A 10,645-nucleotide genomic window follows, 5' to 3' on the forward strand; every position below is an offset into this window, starting at 1 on the left:
GAATTATATTTCTACGTTTTACTTGGTCATCATTCCCCTCGAGTGGTAATAATTTATTATGAACAGTATTTGTTACAACGGTGGGAATGTAATATATCAGTGGCATAATAACAAATTTAACCCTCAACGTTTGTACTAATGGCTACTTTGTCCCATCTTCTTTATTTCGTTTCTGTCATTATGTCATTATTCCGGCCATCGTTAATAGTTTAAGAATCGAAACAATATGCTACATTTCTTTACCTGTTTATGGAATTTTTAAGTCGCGAAGCTTCATTTAATATGTAATTTTCAATTTTTATTAACATTCATAGTTGATAAAGGATGGTACCACCGGAAGGTTGGCGCAAGATCAACGCGGATGGAAGCCAGAAAATCTGATGGGGTGCATTAAGGAATTTGACAGCATAGTGTACTAATTTACGATTGTGATCGCAGTTGCGATTGTGGTATGATGATTTTGGGTGTTGCAATCGTTATGAAGTGATTTATTTTTTGATAATAACTATTATTTTATGTTGTAGATACAATTTACAATGTTGTAATAACTTTAAAAACGTTACGATATGACTATTATAGTCATAATTTAAAACGTTTACACTAACTCATTATATCTGAAAGTTATTAAGATGTCAATGAAAGGTATCATTCTACTTTAAAAATGTTACAATATGACTGTTTCAGCCATAATTTAAAATGTTTACGCTAACTCATTATATCGAAAGTTACTAAGATGTCAATGAAAGGTATCATTCTACACATGTTCTTCACAAAGGAAACAAGATTGCAATTAGTATGACCACTGGCTGATGCATGTTGATCGCTGGGTACGTGCTCAGCTTGAAACTCAAACTTCTTTTATGTCAGTTGTACATTTTATTAAAAGTGTCAATTCTAAAATTTTATTTGTGCTCGCCTTGAAAGTTGAATTTCTATATGTTAGTCATTTATTTTATTAAAAGTGTTCGTTCATTTTACTAAAAGTATTCACTATGAAATTTTATTTTTGTCCATCTTATATTAATTTTTTATTATTATTAATATATATACCTACATTGAAAAATATTTCTGATTACGACTAAGGGGTCTAAGAGCTACCTTGGGGAAAGCCATGAGTTCGACAGACCACAAGATAAAGTGACTGAAGCACTTTATCAACGATGAATGATAAATTTCATTAATAGATAAAATACGATAATATATTAACAATTAATTTTATTATAACTCGTAATATATCTAAAATAACTGAAAACATCTAAAAAATAAATTTAAAGAAAAAGACAAATCAATAAATAATCAAATAATTACTCACGATAAATTTAATACTAAAAAATTATAAAACTAAAATATACTAGGAGTACAAAATCGTGACTTAAACGGTGAAATGCGAGAATAAAGATAAAACGGTGGATAAGTGTGAAAATTGCAGAGCGTTTTCTTTTTTGACTCATTCATCTTCTTTTGAAGCAAAACGAAGACCCACAATCTATCCATAGTCCTATCAAAACCCTAATTATCCTTCTCCTCTCTCCCTTCGATAATATGAACCTCGACAGCAAACCTGGAATGGACTTGGTTCCACAACCCGGCCATCTTTGCTATGTCCGCTGCAACTTCTGCAACACTGTTCTTGCGGTATATATATATATATTCATTTAATCACACTGCCCTTTCAACTATGATACCCAATTATTTTCATTTACATGCAAAAGAATTTGTATAGGTTGGGATCCCGGGAAAAAGGTTGCTGGAAACAGTGACAGTGAAATGCGGTCATTGCAGTCAACTCTCCTTTCTCAGCACCAGGCCTCAACTGCAAGGTCAATGCCTCGATCCCCAAACCACCCTCACTCTCCAGGTGCGTTTCCCATTTTTTAAATCCAAACCAAGTTCAGGCAGCTGTTAGCTTATTACAACATACGATTACAAGTAGTAATGGGATGAAGTGCGGTTTCGTGTGAAGGAGATGCAGAGTTTCTGCGGTGATGTCAGAAAAAATGCTAAGTTTTTATCGTCTTCTTCGTCAACGTCGAGCTAGCCATCATTCCCTAAAGCACCATTTTTTGTAAAACGTATGTATATGAAAACCCTTTGTTGCTGCGTTATGGTTGGATTAATGGGAAACTGATAATTTCTTCTTCTTCTTTTGTTGTAGACCCTGAGAAGAAACACAGGCTTCCATCTGCTTACAATCGGTTTATGAAATAATGAAATTCTGCTATGAAACTATATTTCCCTTTGTCCTTCTCTCATATCTTTTGTGTGTGTGTGTGTTTCTTTTTACATTTAAAAGGAGGAAATACAGCGCATTAAAGCAGCAAACCCTGAGATACCACATCGAGAAGCTTTAAGCGCAGCAGCTAAAAATGTAAGATATAATGTTTCATCTCCTTCTCTGAAAAAACTGAAGAACCCCATTGTTTATCATTCATCATAGCTTAATTTTCTTTGAATTTGATGGCAATTTGGATTCTGATTCTCATGACTTAAAATGGAAGCAGTGGGCTAGGTACATCCCACATTCTCCAGCAGCATCATCTATTTGTGGAAGCAGAAGCAATGTAAGTAAATCACATATATATATATATATATATATATATATATATATATATATATATATATATATATATATATATATATATATATATATATATATATATATATATATATATATATATATATATAGTTAGAATCCACTTACTCTTAGTGTAAAACTTTTAGTTCGCGTGCGCGTGCGCGTACGTGTTTGTGTGTGTGTGTATATATATATATGACTGTAAAAGAGGTTGATTGTATGAAAAATTACAGGAACAAAGTGACAATGCATGAAAATTGTTGCATAATACGGCTATCGGATAGAGCAAAATCGCAACTGATAATTTGAGAAAATAAAAAAGAAGATAAAGAAGACACAAATTTTATGTGAAAAACCCCTAAATAATATAGGGTAAAAACCACGGGCAACGGTAGAAGAATTTCACTATGAGAAAATAGGAATTACAACTTCTCTCGATCTAACAAGGAGAAAACAATAACAATTCTCTCTTGATAAAAATGAGAAAACAACTCTCAAGAAAACTCTCTAAATTCTCTACTATTGAGAGAAAACTAGAATGATTTAGGATGGTTTTGAAGCTAAATGGGTTAGGGTATTTTAATTGAAGCTTAAGGACTAATCTTGTAAATACTCTAAAGTACAAGGACTAAATGTTTAATTTCTCCATGTTACTTTTCAACCATTATTTTTGTCAACTTTCAACCACCTAAAGTTTGACCATTAATTTCAACAAGTTGGCCACTTGTTGGCCACTTACTTTTCAACAATCTCCTACTTAAAGATTTGATTGAAACAATCATATCTTAACACAATTCTTTCTACCTTGTACCATCATGTTGCTTACGTTTCTGACAGGCCACAAGAGGATCGACACCAAGTAAATTTATCGGCATTGATCACATTCGTCATGAAATCTGCTATGTTGTCTTGGTATGGATCTTCTGCAAATCTACCGTCTCTTCATCCACCTTTTCACAAATGAAATGGTACTGAACTCTTATGTGCTTTGTCCTTGAATGAAATATTGGATTCCTTGCTAAATGCAAGGCGCTTTGACTGTCACAAAATAGAGAGACATACTCTTGATTGTGCCCAAGCTCCTCCAATAGCATCTTCAACCAAATTGCTTCTTTACTGGCTTGTGTAGCTACTACATATTCTGCCTCTGTTGTAGATGTAGCCACAACTGACTGTAATTTTGAAACTCAGCTTACAGCTCCACCAGCAAGTTTGAACACATATCCTATAGTAGATTTACTTTTATCCAAATCCCCTGCATAGTCAGAATCAACATACCCATTGATAAGTAAGTTTGATCATCCGTAACATAATGCAACATTTGAGGTCCCTTTAATGTATCTCAGGATCCTCTTTACTTTATTACAATGCTCTTTGCCTGGATTCGTCATGTACTGACTAACCACTCCCATTGCTTGTGCAATGTCTGGTCTTGTGCATATCATAGCGAACATTAAACTTCCCACTGCCGATGCATACAACACTTGAGACATCTCTATCCTCTCTTCTTCATTGCTAGGACTCATACTGGAGGATAATTTGAAGTTAATAGAAATAGGGGTAGAAATTAGCTTACAATCTTGCATGTTGAACCGTGACAAGATCTTCTTCAAATAATTCTTTCGTGAAAGCCAAATCTTCCTATTACTTTTGTCACGGTGAATTTGCATCCCTAGAATATTGTTTGCTGATCCCAAGTCCTTCATTTCAAATTCCCTAGCCAGTTGTGCCTTCAATTCTTCAATATTATCTTTGTTGGGTCCTGCAACCAACATGTCATCCACATATAACATCAATATAACAAAATCGTTATCACCAAACCTCTTGAAATAAGAACAAGGATCTGCATTAAGTCTTTTGTATCCAAGGCACAAAATGAAGGAATCAAATCTCTTATACAAACACCTCGGCGCCTGCTTTAGACCGTACATAGATTTGTTAAACCTGCAAACCTAGTTCTTCTTTTCTTTTTCTTCAAAACCTTCAGGCTGGGTAAGAAAATGTGTACCGATGCACTCTCAATGTGATAGTTAAGGATAAATATATGTGATATAAAAGAGTAAATGAGTAGTACTGTGTATGAGTTTGAAAAGTTGAGTAAGATATTGCTGAGAAATATGTAATAAAGATCGGCAATCGGAGATGGGTATAAGTGATAGGAAAAGAATATGTGAACATGAAAGGAAATATACGATTTCTATATAAGGAGATTTCGATTTTGAATGAATAAAGAAATAATGGAATAAAGAATGAAAATGATTGAGTTTAAGGGATCAGATATGATAAAGGTTATATGGAAGTGTAGATGATAAGTTTGATATAAAAATAAGAAAAGTGTGCAAGGTGATGTGAAAAGATTGTTTGATTCCGTAAAGTATATGTTTAATCACATTTGAAGAAGTGTTAAAGTTGTGTTTTTGGTCAAATGATGATGGAATAAGAGTTTGGGTTATTGTTATAAGATAATTAGAGATAGAATTATGATGTGAAGTGATGAGAATAGATGTTACTGTTTACATGATGAGTGATATTATATGGAATTTTAGAAAGGTCAAAGAAAGATGTAGAATCAAAGGAGAGAAAAGACAAAAAAAATTAATTGGGTTCTTTGGAAGTTGAAGGCAAATCAATGATTATAAATTTCGAAAGGATAAAGTAAAGAAAGCAATAAGAGAACATTATAAGATATGTTCTTATCAACGTGTGCAATGAAAATTTGAGGATGAATTTTCTTAAAAGGAGGGGAGATTTGTAACATCCCAAAACTAGAGCAAGTGACTAAAATGGAAGTTTTGAAAATTTGATGTCTGATTTTGAAAGATTTGAAATATTTTTTTATTGTTCAGTAAATAACTGTTGGAATAAGGGGTATAATGGTCATTTGACAAAGAAAGATTTTTATTTTCCCTTATAAAAGAAGTAGACACGTGGAGAGGAGAAGAAAAAATAAGAAGACTCTGGAGATGCTTGGCTTTCTTCTTCCTTTCTTCATGTGGCTCCATTGGTAAGGTAAGAGTATGTCAAGTGATTGTTTCCTTTCAATTTGAAGTTGGGTTTAATTCTTGAGATAATAATTAAGCTTAAGGAAAACTTAATTTTTCTTAAAACCATAAGATAAAGAAGTTAAGAGAGATTAAAGATTAGAAGTTTTTAAATAAAATTTTGGAAAATAGTTGATAAGTAGAATTTGAAGTTAAATTTGACTTGTCAAAGGGTTAATTAAGAAGTTAGAGGTGATAGAATTAATTAAGAACACATGGAAAATTTGATGAAATTCTTTGATTCAAGAATTATGGTGAATTATGAGAGATAGTGAAGTGTTATAGTGTTATAAGAAGGTTTACGTATGTATAAATAAGTTTTAAGGTATAAGGAGGGGTTAATAAGTAGAATTTGAGGACAAAGTAAGACATTTTCGTGCTCAAAATGGAATTTCTGGGTTGTGCTCATCGATGCATCTTCAATATGTATCGATGCACTCTCAAATAAATGAACATCGAATGCAATTAGTGCATCGATGCATGAGTAGTGCATCGATGCACCCCCTTAAAAATTAAAACATCGAAGGTGATTTGTGTATTGATGCATGGGTACTGCATCAATGCACATGTTAAGGACTGCATCGATGCACTGTAGAATGTACCGATGCACTTCAAAGGGAAATAGAATTAAACCTTTCTTGTGGTCTAAGAAATGTTAGATTAGAATACATCAATTGGATAATGATATGTATCAATGTATGATTATGTAGATATCGAGCACGAATAAGTTCCGAGATGACTATCAGGTTAAGATTCGATCGAAAGAAAGGAATCATAAAAGGGGATTGAAACTTAGTGAGGCCAAGGTGAGTGCATAATATTGGAATATATGTATTTCTACATGGGAATTAGACTTGTGATAAGTCTGTTCTCGATATTTTGAATATATGATAGCATGAGTCGAAGCATGATTAGGATTGTGTACTATGTGAATGTGTCATGCTTGCGTTACTTGTTATGTGATGTGCATTTATGTGTTATATGATAATGATTTAGGAAACACTATAGGAATATTATTTGAGTTACTTAATAATAAGTCATAAGATTGCATGCATATGTAATATAAGTTATAAGATGGGAAAATATGTATTTTATATGTATATGAAAATATATAAAATACAAGAAACAAGTCAAGTGATAAATGAATATGAAATTGTATGAAACATGACATAAGTTATGTGATTAAATGAGAAATGATATGAGCACATGTATATGTGATTATGAATGACAGGAATATGAGAAAAGGTATATGTGACATGTGAATTATATGGAAGTGAACTACGTGACTATGTGATCATATGAAATGTGATAAGAATATATGTGCCTATGTGATAAGAATATGTGAAATAATATGAAAGAGAATGCCCATGTTATGTGAAAGGAGAGCTAGAGCTATAGTTGGCATGCCAAGAGTCGAGGGTCTATGCGATCCTTCGGGACATATACAGAGGTCCTTCGGGACAAATACATAGGCCATTCTGGACAAATTTCACATGCTCCTAGTGGGACCCCATACGAGCTGTGGTGACAGTATAGTGCACAACATCAATATACTCACATATCTATAGTTCTCACATATGTACATGGGCTAACAAAGAGATAACAATAAATATATTATCTGTAATGTATATGCTTTTGTGATATGAATTGTATTATATGATTTATATGATGATGTGTGTGTTACTTGGTTAAATGAATCATATGTTGATTAAAATAATAGATATAAAAGGATAGGATTATGAGATATAAATAATAAGAATATTGAGAGTAAAATAAGGTTAGAGATGGAATTAGTGTGTGATATGTATATGTGTATATTAAATTGCATATAATGTGGTATTGTTTTGATATGGCATCATGAGATGATATGTTCATGCATTTTTATATAGCTAGAGTTATTTTATAAGTTTAATGCCTCACTAAGTCATAGACTTAGCGTGTGAATGTTTCACACGTAGGTTTAAGAACCGAGAATGAAAGTAGCGAGGAGCAAGACATGTCAGTATCTTCCTTACGAGGATCATATCATAAACATATTGAACATATTTATTTTGTTTATAGAGTTTAGTTGGCATGTAGTTACAAGATTTGAATTGAATATGCTCTGATCATTTTAAAGAAATAATTTGATTGCAATTATTAATGTAAAATACCCATTTTCTTAAATGATGAATGTAAGATTTTACGGAATTGTAAAGAATAGAGTTTTGAAAAGCTAATGTGACACCTTGGACTCAGATACAGATTGGGGGTGTTACAGTCTCGTGTATTATTTTTATGAGGGCTTCAATTTCTTCTTGCATCGGCATCATCCACAGTGAAGCATCTGAGTAGTTTATTGCCTCCTGGAATGTTGATGGCTCACCTTCCTCTGTAAAAAGGCAGTATGCAATATTTCATTCTATAACATAATCTAAGTGCCAATTGGAAAGTCTTTTCACACGATCTGATTGATGAGTTGTTGGAGCTTCAGAACTCCCTGGTTCTTATTCATCATGTGTTGGTTCTGCTTCAGAAGAATCTCCTTGTTCAAACTCCTTTTCCACATGTATATGTGTAGTCTCTGACTTCTTCTTAATAGGGTACACCCAACATTTCCTGGAGTAGTCATCAATAAATGAGACAAAGTATTTTTCTCCGCCTAGGGATGTAACTGGTGCTTTCCATATGTCTAAATGAACCAATTCTAGAACACTTTTGCCTCTAGAATTCTAGAACACGTTCTTGTTCTCCTATTGTACATCTTAAAGATTTAAGCTGAGAAAATAAAGTGTTTGACGTGTTTAAGTGCTCCGTCACTGAAGTAGATTCTAGCATACGAAGAGTATACAATTTCCTCTTAAAGAAAATTTTATTATGCAACGATGTGACCTTGTACAGTTTTGTGAGATGATCCCATATCTCCTTAACTGTCTTTTTCTCCTCGATGCTTGACATACTTCATCTGCTAATGCTATATGAAAGTTTGCCATAACATTCCTGTCTATCTCGTTCCATTTGTTATCATCTATGAAATCTACCGGCCTTTCACTGATAGCCGCTAGACAACCGTCTTTTCTCAGGATGACCATTTTCTTCAATTTTTACAATGAGAAATTTTCCCATTGAACTTTTCAATATCAAATTTCGTTGCCATAACTTCTATTACAGATAGCTCCCACTATTTCACTATTGTGAATAGTTCTCTGAAACCTTCAAAGAATGGGTAATACCTTCTTACTTTCTTATGTTTGAGGATCCACCTTTTGATGGCAACCACAAAGACAATAAGTAGATATTACACACTCTAATCTGGCTCTTGATACCAATTATTGTGGAATACAACTATCGGATATAGCAAAATCACAACTGATAATTTGAGAAAATAGAAATAAAGATAAAGAAGACACAAATTTTACGTGAAAAACCCCTAAATAATATAGGGTAAAAACCTCGGGCAACGGTAGAAGAATTTCACTATGAGAAAATATGAATTACAACTTCTCTCGATCTAACAAGAAGAAAGCAATAACAATTCTCTCTTGATAAAAAAGAGAAAACAACTCTCAAGAAAACTCTCTAAATTCTCTAGTATTGAGAGAAAGCTAGAATGATTTGGGATGGTTTTGAAGCTAAATGGGTTAGGGTATTTTAGTTGAAGCTTAAAGACTAATATTATAAATACCTTAAAGTACAAGGACTAAATATGCAATTTTTCCATGTCACTTTTCAACCATTATTAGTGTCAAATATGAACCATTATTGTTAGCAACTTTCAACCACCTAAAGTTTGACCATTAATTTCAACAAGTTGGCCACTTTATGGCCACTTACTTTTCAACAAAAATTACATTCAAGAACAAAGCTGACGAGAGACTAGTGGATTTGGACACTTGAGTCTTGAACGCTAGCGAAAAATTAGGGTGTGTTTAACGTAATTGTGTCTCTAAGCTTACTTAATTATTATTAGTTTTATGGTGTGGATCTTTTGATGAAAACATGTATCTGACTTTTCTCGCACTATGTTTTTAAATTTTAATGCAATATCTAATTGCATTTATGCTTAGTGATTAATATTCCAGAGCTGAAAATAATAATTTAATGATAATATTTAGGAACATAAATATAGTTTATCTATTATTTTAATAGTTTGAAGGCTAAAAATATCATTAGACTATATTATAATGCATGGCTTTACTTTTAACTTAAGAGCTTAGTATTATCTTTTATTTTTAAATAAATTAATAAAAAATGCGATTTCTTTATTTTCAATTAAGATGCAATTTATCATCGCCAACAAGAAAGTATAAACAAGGCCTTGAATTAATTGATTGTTGATGAAGATTGGTGTATGCATGTGACGATAAAAGATAGCTCTATCTCGGAAGCCAACATTTACAGCCTACGTTAGGGTCATTGGCTCAATAATTTGATCGAGTCCCACGGTGATCACCACGGAAGCTGCTCTCAACCTGGTGTTGGGGACAACCTACTATACTACCTCCCCCTTACCCCATTACACATGGGAATAAGGGTCAGCTAATTTTTTTAATAGATTATGATTTGATTTCATCTTATAAAATTAGTTTTTTTTCTTCTAAATTCAGATTCAAATCAAGTTGAATTTTATGGGGATAAAGCCATGTCATATTTAGATTTTGGATGGAAAATACATAATGTGAGAATAATGGCATAATTAACCTTTATATAGTGAAGAATAATTACTATAATAATTTTCTAGTATATTTTTTTAATTAGTTTCTTATTTTGTCTAACAATTTTTTTTATATTCGAGCCAAGTTTAATTTTTATCATTAAAATTTAAGTTGAATTTCTAGTCAAGTGAAGTTTTCTAAAGTCGAATAGAATATCGAGCGATAAATATAACTCTCAAAACAAGTTCATATCGACAAAAAATGCGACACAATCCGACTTGAAGTCATCCCTAGCTTTTTCATTTTTCAACTTTACGTTTGGAAATAAATTATAATTTTACCCTTACTAATGCATTGACTCTACTCAATTATTATTTACATTTTTATAGATGCTC

At 32.5% G+C, this 10,645-nt stretch overlaps 1 pseudogene; it reads left to right on the top strand.

The window, feature by feature from the left end:
• Window positions 1-1,542: 1,542 nt before the first annotated feature.
• LOC120125024 lies at window positions 1,543-2,829 on the top strand (annotated as a pseudogene).
• Window positions 2,830-10,645: the final 7,816 nt, after the last annotated feature.

This window comes from Hibiscus syriacus, unplaced genomic scaffold (genome assembly GCF_006381635.1).
Source record: "Hibiscus syriacus cultivar Baekdansim isolate YM2019G1 unplaced genomic scaffold, ASM638163v2 tig00110429_pilon, whole genome shotgun sequence".
NCBI lineage: Eukaryota > Viridiplantae > Streptophyta > Magnoliopsida > Malvales > Malvaceae > Hibiscus > Hibiscus syriacus.